The sequence below is a fragment of the Zerene cesonia genome, chromosome 7, assembly GCF_012273895.1.
Source record: "Zerene cesonia ecotype Mississippi chromosome 7, Zerene_cesonia_1.1, whole genome shotgun sequence".
NCBI classification, from domain to species: Eukaryota; Metazoa; Arthropoda; class Insecta; order Lepidoptera; family Pieridae; genus Zerene; species Zerene cesonia.
The window spans coordinates 7441709-7452504 of record NC_052108.1 but is presented as its reverse complement, the minus strand read 5'-3'; the positions used below and the strand labels follow the sequence as shown (position 1 = coordinate 7452504).

The window sequence follows — 10796 nt, the reverse complement described above, 5'->3', positions numbered from 1 at the left end:
TTCAAACTTTTACACCCATTTTTCTTCGAGTGCTTAAAATAACCCGCTGAGACCGATCGTCCTTTCTGTCCCCCTTAGATCAAATAGCTAATAGCGTGTAACAGATTAATCCTCAATATAAATTCGAGAAATATGAATTCTCAGAACTTGTACCATATGCTCCCAAGGGCGACAAAACTAAAGTGAATAAGTTATAACTCGTTTAGTATCAATAGAATGCCCCGATCGTTGTCATAAACAGACTTTCTATGCCTATAAAGTTGTGGGTTATATTGACAAATACAACTCCATATTTGAGTAATATTTGTGGCGTTTTCTCCGGGGTATAAAGTTACCGTTACCAAAACATTATTGGATGAAAATCATACCGGTTTGTTGGTTGTTTGACTTGTAACGGCATTTTGGAATCGTACGCAAATATTTTTTGAAATAAATAAAACAAACTTTTACCCATGTCGTCGGTACTGTAAACAAAAAGTTTTTCAATAAATTAGGATTCGCGTTGATTGAACTTGTTGTTTGAATTCCGATTAATTACGTATGATTTACGTAATACAATATAATGTTGCTAAAATGACTCAATCGGTCAAGCGGGTATTGAATTAAATAAATCGTAGGTACGTAGTGAGTGGGTTAATGACGTTTCTAATCAGTAAAATATACTAAATTTATTTTTTTCTCTTCCTTAAATCCCACTCACCTTTAAACTAATCAAGTCTCCCACTAATTCATAGAAAAAAATCAAATCTGAGCTTATAAAAATCTCATTTTTTTACCGACCTCCAAAATCGAAAGGGAGGCTTTTCTATATTCGTCGGTTTGTTTTTTTTTTGTTTATTTAATTTACAAAATACATTTGTTCAAAAATCAGAATTGTAATTAAGAACTGTATTAAAAGAAAAGCTTGTTTTCCTCAGCAGTCTCTGACCTTGACCTAGACACATGTCTATGAAGTTTATTTTAATATTAATATTGAAAATAAAAAAAAATGTCATTGCCATATTATATATAGGTAGGTACTGTACCAATACGTTTATCTTGATAAAATTAACGGATCCGTTTGCAATGCGGGATAACGAAATAAACATAAAATATTCGAACAAAAATCGCATAAAAGCCAACGTTCATAAGTTCGATTGTAATTGTATTAACAACGATACCAATTACTGAGAAATATTACGCAAATAAATACGGGCCGATGTTCGAAATTCATAAAAGAATATAAAGAAGGAACATTCATTTTACTGGGTAAAGGCTTTGCCTAACAAACATTGAAACCCGTAAAAAATACGTACACAAAATACTCTTGTAATGTGAGCCAGCTTTGTTTTCAAATAAATAAATGTGGTCGCTCTCGCAGGATCTTGTACGATACTTCAAAAGATTTTGTCTTATTTTTAAAGCCAAAACTTATTCAGGCGTTTGCAGCACATTTTTGGTAGGGGACACATGATACCACATGCGTTCGCGTCACTGACATTTTAATGTTATGAAATTTAAAGTATTGGTTCGGAACTTGTAAGCTTTCACGCCATTTTTGCAATCCGGCTTACCTTTTTAATAATTTTCAATAACGTATGATATTTTCATTCTACTAAATATTTTGATTAAATCAGTGTATTAGCGGGTTCAGCTGCGGCTATCGGAAATTTTAGGTTGCCTTCGTGGTGAAAGAGCAAAAAGTGCGTCCCGGCTCACAGCAGTCATTATGTGTTGTCAAAGACCCTCCGACGGTTTAATTAACTGTAACAAATGATTCACTATCTGGAGTATTTGAACGGATTACTTGAACTGAACTAAATTTCACCAAATGCTGATGATGGTGATTGGAATAATGGTACATTAAAACATTTTTTTTTTCAGAATGTAATCACAACTTTGACATAAATTACGAGCTTCAACCCACATCTTCAATATCGTGGTTTCAAATAGACGTTTCAAATAGTGTTAATATAAACTATAATATACATATATACATATTTTGTGTAAATTTAACCCAAAAGCGATACATTTCGTGAAGAGTGTCGAAAGCAAAATCAACTTCCTAAAGATTCACTTTTATGATAGAATATATTATGGTAATGCAATTAGGACTTAATTTAATTTTTACATGAAATATTTTTTCGTTATTATTTTTTTAATTAATTGTCATCCTGGGATCGCTATAGGGATGAGAGGATATTCTCTTATAAACCGTGTGAACGAACCTTAAATATCACAGCTGGGTTATTCGTTTATTACTGTATGCTAAATTATATTTTGGAACCTTGCATGTATTATATCTACAGATATTATGCTGTTGTTATTAAGAAAATATAATCATGATTAAAAAGCGTAAAACATCGGTCTACGGTCACGGTGAAGTTTTAGTCTTTACCATGGCTCCTTCCATGGGGGAAGGGGCGTGGGCATCTGCAAACCGTTTCCCCACTTCAAAAGAGGCAAGCCACACGGCCGTTTACTCACATACTATTAACTATTCAATTACATAAAAAATAATCAAAACGGTGAAGGAAAACATGGTGAGGAAACCGGCATGTCCGAGAAGCAAAAAGTTCGTCGACATATGGCATCCGCCCACCCGCACTTGGCCAGCGTAGTGGATTATGGCCTTAACCCTCATGGGAGGCCTGTGTCTCAGCAGTGGGAAAGTATATGGGCTGATGATGATGATGATGAAGATGACATAAAAAAACCTTCTGTCATAATAAATGTTTGTCAATTCTCACCAAATAGAGACTAGTCTAAATTAAGCCTCACATTACTGTGACCTCATTACCCAATTTTTGTTAAAAGCACGTAGAAGCCAGGATATACAACCCAGTGGGTTTGGTTTTAGGATCTAAATGACTCCCAGGTGAGATCCCAGGCGTGACTAACTAGATGCCGTCTGAATATGATAGTATCTTTATGAGGTGTTTAATTATGCTAGAGTACAGTGTACACTTGTGTTATTTGGAGTAAGATTTTACATGAAATTTTCGATAAATCTTTCTCAATGTGTAATTTTCCTTGAAATGGTAGTGTTTTTAAAGTTAAATACTATGAGAATAAATAACGGTTTACGTAATAACTTCATTGATATAGAAATATAATTATAATAACCTATGTTAATTATTTCTAATATACGATGATAATCTTTATTATAAGACTGTACAAATAGGAGGTTTCCTAGGTATCGCTTGTAACTAAAATTTCAAAATCCTTATCTAAAATCTGTAGAAATGGTATACCAGAATTTTATATTTTAAAATATTCACATCGTGCTCACAGACACTCGCCAGGCGTGTATTATATCAAATCATGCTCGTATTTTGTTACCGGCACTGCTTGGCAACAGTATCAGCTGTTCCATTGTACTTTACAAAACCCAACAACAAATAGTCACCAAGAAAAATAAGAGATACAATCCCGTACAAATTGTGTAATCGACTGGAAAAATAATGTCGACGATTTTCGCAATACTCTCGTTCCCGGTTAGAATGACAGTTGCAATATTACTCGTTTATAGAAAATACTATTGTTTAGACTCGATTTTAAAAACAGAAATTATTGGTTGGTCTTTTATCAAGGACTGGAGTTAAAATATCATTTATTTGAAGCTTATAGTTTATGTATTTCTTAATAGGAATATAATAAGGACGGTGATTCGAATTCTGGTCTAAGATTAAAGGAGTTCTTTTCTATCTGATTGATAATAGATAGTATGTCATATTGCAATACTTAAATATACATATTATATTAAGAATTTGTTAAGACCTCAAATAAATCGCAGGTAATGCTAATTAGTCTAACATCATGTTTGAATTTTGCCAACCATAACGTGTAAAACTGTGTTTTTTAAATATAATCAAATAATTAATATCATTTGTAATATTATTTTACTTATAAAAAATACTTGATTCTTTGAAAAAACACATTTATTTTATGAAGATCACTAGGTATAATGCAGATGTAGTATCTGAAATAATTTGAGGGCTAAGTTCCATTCACTCCAATCAACAATCTTAATGTACGCAAATTGTAGCATTTAACAATTTCACTTGTTATTTGTTATTTAGAAATATTTTAAAACAACCACCCCTTAAGTTATAATCAGATATAAACTCATAATAAATCTCAATACAAAAACGAAGGTTTAAAGGCTGAAAAAGTAAACACATCGCACATTATGCTAAGCGGATAATTTTGACGCACCTCCCCATAATGTGATGAAGGGTCTTTTAACATTTCAAATTTGACTCAATTTATGTTGTATTAAGATAAATGGAGGGCTCATGGGAATAATAAATCAATGTTAAACATACAAATGTGTCCTCAGCCTTACGCGCCTGCATTGACGCTTTGTGGCCCATTGGTGACAAACTTTTATTGCCAGTTAAATAATATAATGATACAGTTCGTAAAAAACTTGCGTGTTGGGTGTTGTTTTTAGTTAATGTTTTAGTATTTACTAGCTGTGTGCATCAGATTCATCACACACTTCAGATTTCTGAGTCTAGCGCCATCTGTCGGTGGCGTTTTAAAATTTTTAAATTCTGTTGTTTGTGTATTTGTTGCTTATAAAATAAATAAAAAAATCAAATACCTACACATACATCTTCCCATGGAAATGAAATGTTTCCCAGCGGTATAAGTGTCACCTATGTCACCCCCTAGCCTCCTAAATAGATCTCTTATTAAAACATTTTCGCATTAACAATATTATATATTTAAAAACCCGTTCAATAAAATGTTAGCATACTATAAGTATTACTTTGTGTTAATTGTTATTCCGCTTTTGGTCGTTGCGAAACAATTCCTTATCAATGTATTTAAATGTTAGTGTAGATAATTTATACAAAGTGTAGGTTAATAGATATTCAATTACGAGCCTTTGAATTTAGACATCACAAGGAAAACGAATCGTCGCCTTTTGAGCGAAACGTTAATAACAATTTCCAAGAAATTTCACTAATTAAATGAGGTTTCTTATAGAAATTTTATTAGATGAACAAATACCATTGAACGCCATTACGTGTGAATGGCTGAACCTATTTGTGAAATTTTTGCTGTGTTTGCTTTTATCAATGGAAGATACAGAAGATTAATTCAACAAGAAGACACGTGGAATGTATTTGAAAATTACGGAAAAACTTAGTACTATCGCAGATAATGTAATACTATAATATGCACTATTTAATATACGCAGACAATGCACGACAGAGCATTCTATCGGATCAGTATGTAAACAAACAATCAGTGTTATTGTAATACAAATTTAATCAGGTATTAATTGACTCGTCAACACCTTCAATATTGGACAAAATTATACTTATTAATAAAATACCGTACTATATTAAATTAATATAGTTATAGATTCCTTGACTTTGTGTTTCATTTAATTTAATTTTGTAAGAAATGCTTCAGTACAGGCAGTCAGTAAATAAAAAACAAATTCGATTCGTATAAATTATACTCCTCTTACACATGGCTGGTTCTTGTATAATACATATTTTTAAGTCCCAAAATAGGATACTTACTCTGTGTGTGGGTAATTACTATACTCGTACATAAATATATAAGTGATTCATGAGTTTAAACAATTCTAGTTATATAGTTCCATCATTTTGAGGTTTAGTAACGATAGCGACACCAACATGTAAAAAATATGTCCTAAATGGATCAGAATAGGCATCAAAGGCCTATACTAATTATTTATATAGATATCTAATTACGTTTAATAATTATGATCTGCAGAAAAGTTATGCTAATGGTATAATTTTCATTTTTAACTTCTAAAATGGTGAAAAATATTTTGCATTAATTGCAAACAATAGAAACTAGTTAGAGAAGTAAAATATAAGATCGTTTACAAATGCTGCTAAACTTTCGTCTAAAAGGCAAACTTGGAGCGGCTGCTCGGAAGTTTAAATAGAAATTTTCACTCTGTTTAACTATGTTTACAAAACTACACTCCGTTTTAAATAAACCTTTATATCCATTGAGAGTGCAGAAATATAAAATACGATATTAAATACAGTTTAAAAAAACGAATGAATTAATGATAGAGTTAAATTATTTCATCCTGGCTATATAATCGCAGAATCAACATAAGAAAACAAACTCATAAAAAGTATTGTATTATCACCGATCGCTTTCCATTTGAAGTGATTCAAAATCAAATCTAAAAGAGTCGGTTATATACAAACATATAGGTGAAGCTAATAAAAGCGTGTTAATAAAACGTATCGCATAACAAAGGAATGAACATTCCATATTTATTGTTTCTGACTATAATTAATTGCAATTAAACGTAAAAACAATTTAACAATCCATGCAAGTGTCTTTGTCTTATAGCTTGCATTTTCATAAACACAATCCCTAAAGCTACAGTCGACAAATCGGCATTGGTTCGCATCGAAGACAGCCTGGCGGTCGGAACTCCACGCAATTCTCTTTACCGATGCAGACATGGTCACGGCACACGTTGAAAGATTGGAGACACGAGCGATACGCTGAAAGAAAATGGTTTATTGTAACAGCTGATTAATTTGGTTAGAACTTAAATGGGTTCTAAGTGGAAGTTACTGTAAGTAATTGTTGGTTAACTAAATATTGCGGTCTAGTTAATTATCGGTAATAGGAAAATGAGTTCGTTAAGAATTATAAATTTGTCTATGAAATTATAGATACAGTATTTTATGTCAGTAATAGTTTCACTCATTGTTATTGGTGACATTGAACAACATTGTTGAGGCGTTATGTCTCAGGTGTGGTAGTGGCGCTTGCAGCCACACAATACAATATTATCCATTTTTTTGTTTTTTATTACTTATTGTAAGTGCCCGTGTATGTTGAAATATGTGTTTTCTTTCTTTCTTAGGTTGGTGATTTATCAAGGGTAAAATTTCAAATTATCAAAATATGAGTACATCAGCCCTACGGTTGATCCAATATTCGTCCCATAACTTAGATTCGTAAAGCCCTGGCCTCAAGCGATTCAATTACGAATAGCAATCAAAATCACAGCGCGCACCTGTAATATTTCCCAGTTGCAAAAACGTCATTCGTAATTCAATGTCAAGTTAAATCTCTATTTATTCGCTAATAACACTAAATTGCATAACATTTGAAAAACGCAGTATTGGTTGCACTTAAATTCAAATATTTATTTATTCAACTAAATTTCCTACAGAAGTGAAGTAAGTAGGTGACTACGTAGTAACTCTACATACATCGTCGCAATGCATTTGATGGTCGATGAACATGATTTCCAAGAGATATATCTGACCGATGACCGCTTACAGCCGACGCTTCCATGAATCGTTTTCCAATTTCGATTTCATGAAAATATGTACAATATTTGATCAACATCGAAAACGTATTATCATACGATATAAAAACATATCCCGATGCATATAAAACACTCATAATAAAAAGTCCTAACGTTACATCTAGAAAATACTTCCAATGACAATAAGTATAGTTAATTTCCGATAGTACTAATTCCAGACTTCTAGGGCCGTAACGCGATAAGTGACATTTCATTTCTTACAAGGAGGTTGATTTAAACTGACACATTGTTAAATGCGACGAGATTAAAGTATTTTACTATTGTACGGAATGAAATACTTTCAGTGTTCTCGACTGAAATTTAATTACACATTCTAGCTTTGTTCCAGAGTCCATTCAATATATTATTAAACTACAAACCATGTACGAAGATGTATTAGCTAAAGATATATTTAAAGACAAGCATTTAAATAACGATACCTAATTGAATGATAACCTTTTTTACATAATTCTTTTTATTTAATACTAGCTGCGCCCCGCGGTTTCACCCGCGTAAGTCCGTATCCCGTAGGAATATCGGGATAAAAAATAGATGTTGGCCGATTCTCAGACCTACCCAATATGCTTACCAAATTTCAGAGGAATCGGTCAAGCCGTTTCGGAGGAGTATGGCAACGAAAACTGTGACACGAGAATTTTATATATATAAAGATATATTACACAATGCAATGCGGTTTCGATCGCGTAGGCACAGGATTCGCGGAAATAAGATTTTTCAACGCGATAAAAAGTAGCCTTATTATTCTCCATCCTTCTTACTATTCCCAGGCACAATTATCATAAAACCACTCCGATGCAACGTGAAAAAAGAACAAATAAACACGCCTTCACGTTTGTGAAAATGGTCCTTTGACCTCTGCAGTCTGAACTACCAAAATTTTTCATATAAAGATTATTGAATAGGTACGCCTTCTAATCTTCTTTTTCTTTTTCTTTAGTAGCAATTTCCGATCCCAACGAGGACAGATCCTGCCAATGTCAAGTTTTGAACAGCATTAATATTATATACTCTTTACTATCGTTCAGATTATTGCTCGTAAGCGAACTCTGGCCTACTGGCCAGCACAGAGTTGATTAGTAAATGTAAATGGTATTTATATGTGGCACGTGAGATGTCAAAACAAAATAACAGCAGAGACGAAAGCGACGCTTTCACGCCTATTGTATAACTGTGGAACTAAGTTTTTCTTTGAATTCGCTTGAAACCAAGTGAAATTGACATAAAGCCAGGCTTAACAAATCAAGATATGTAAAGAGGTATTGTTTATTATTATTTGTTTATTTGTAAGTCAAGATCTTAAGTTGAACGATATGGTAAGTTGCTTTAAGGACCATTTCACTAAGTGTATATAATGAAATTAGATTAATTATTGTTGAAAATTACTAAATTTAGGTGACTATTTTAAGTATATTGGAATGCAAAGTAAGAAAAAACACAGTTTGAAGCAATTACCCTTTCCATTCGCATCTTTTATTTCCTTCATGAATCCTCTCCATATCCCATTTATATTTAAAAGTTGGCATTCCATTTGCAAAGGAAAATGTTCAGGCGCAATCGGAGCACTTTTCACCAGGTGACCAACCAGCTTCCTTTTCCGACTATGACAAAATATGTATATACATAAAGAAAGACGAATATGTTAACTCACTATCAATGCAGTGTCCTTCATAGCAACATCCACCGCAACATTGCTCGTGTACACCGCACTGAAAACAACAATATTCTAGTATTGAATTTGTTTATTGAAATAATGAAAACAAGGTGGGTAGTTCTTCCCGCTCCTGTAGGATATCTAGCATACAAAGTATCCTATGACCTTTCTCGTACCCCAAACTGTCTTCGTAGAAAATTTCATCTAAATTGTATAATATACCAATTAATTTATTCTATACTAGTAGATAAAAATGGAGTGTCTGTTCGTGATATTAAAGAAGTGCTTTTTACTGAATGCATACACGGTACGTATAATAAATCAACATTTATAAAATGTTTGTTTGTCTGTTGTTTGTCCGAACTATTCTCTGATACGACCGGATCTTTTTAAGTTCATCTTATTAGCATTGGAGAAAATCACGCCACGGCCTTTCTTCATTGACGCAAAGAGTCGAGGCCGAACAGCATCGGCCACGACACAAATTTCGTTATGTCTAGTACAGTATTATATTATCTGTGGTTTTATTGTCCTTCTGAGGCTGTCACAATGCGTCGTGAATGTTTTACTAGAGCATAACACGATGCGACGTGGATCTTTAACTAGATCCAGAATTCGTAGTCAGTAATTGCGAGGCGCAGCTAGTCCTACTTACTACTAACCTACTTCCTATTAATATTATAAATGCAAAAGTTTGTAAGGATGTGTGTGTGTTTGTTGCTCTTTCACGCAAAAACTGTTCAACCGATTGCAATGAAATTTGGTACGTAGACAGCTGGACAACTGGAATAACATATAGGCAATTTTTTATTCCGATATTCCTACGGGATACGGACTCACGCGAGTGAAACCGCGAGGCGCAGCTAGTATAAGATAAATATGACTGGCTTGTAATTAACTCTTGAATGATTGAACCAAAAACCACTGGATTGTAACGGTAACATTGTAACTAATTCTAATCCAACGATGCTGCGCATATGCATTGATGTACTTATAGATTTACATAATAAGTTATGCACTCAATAATAAAAAACATAATAAAATAAGTCCCATTTGCGATACAGTGTGCATTGCAAACGGAGCGCTTTGATTGCCTGTTTATAACATTATATAATGGAATAATACTGATTACTTGAGAAAATCTTATAGCACGATTTTATCACGAATCATGTTAGTAAAAGAAAAATGAACCTATACCCTTTGTCCACTCGTCCGACAATCCTGTGCACGTATCATCGCGATTAAAAATAAAAAGAACCACAAAACGTGAAAAGCCATTACACCCATAAATATCACAGTTCTATAATCTATTTCGAAATGAGAATTTAAAAAATTTTCAAAAGATTTTCATTTAATTCCACAACCACCACATGAAACATAAATGTTCGATTTTCAAATAGCAAATTTTGAATCTGTGACTAACACCCGCGCACTTTCACTGTAAAAATGTCACTTAAAGTATATTTTTTGCAAACACGTAGTGAAAAATATAACTGTAGTGTATCCGTTCAGACATTTGATTATATTGTCACAAGTGTGCGCAGGCGACCTCGTTGTGACCGAGTTAGATGCACTTATTACGTGTGCAGCTAATATTTATTACCTGTATTGTTCTCGTCTATTGAATTATTTTGTAAAGGATTTACTCAGCTTCATGTTGTATGTAAATTTTAGTGAAAATCAGTTATTAATAACAAAACTCTCAACCATTATTCAAGCGTTTTCAGTAGTTTCACCGATTCTGAAAATTTTGAATTTGTCTGTGATTCCTATTGTGTATTCTACTACAATGTTTCTTATCCTACTAAT

At 33.0% G+C, this 10796-nt stretch overlaps 1 long non-coding RNA gene across 1 annotated transcript; it reads right to left on the bottom strand.

Annotated features, from left to right (window-relative positions):
- Positions 1 to 5345: 5345 nt before the first annotated feature.
- Positions 5346 to 10535, bottom strand: LOC119840877. Its single transcript, XR_005288333.1, has 3 exons — positions 10185 to 10535; positions 8985 to 9042; positions 5346 to 6497 (listed from the first exon to the last, which is right to left on the bottom strand). It is a non-coding gene; the product is annotated as an uncharacterized LOC119840877 (long non-coding RNA).
- Between the last annotated feature and the right edge of the window lie 261 nt (positions 10536 to 10796).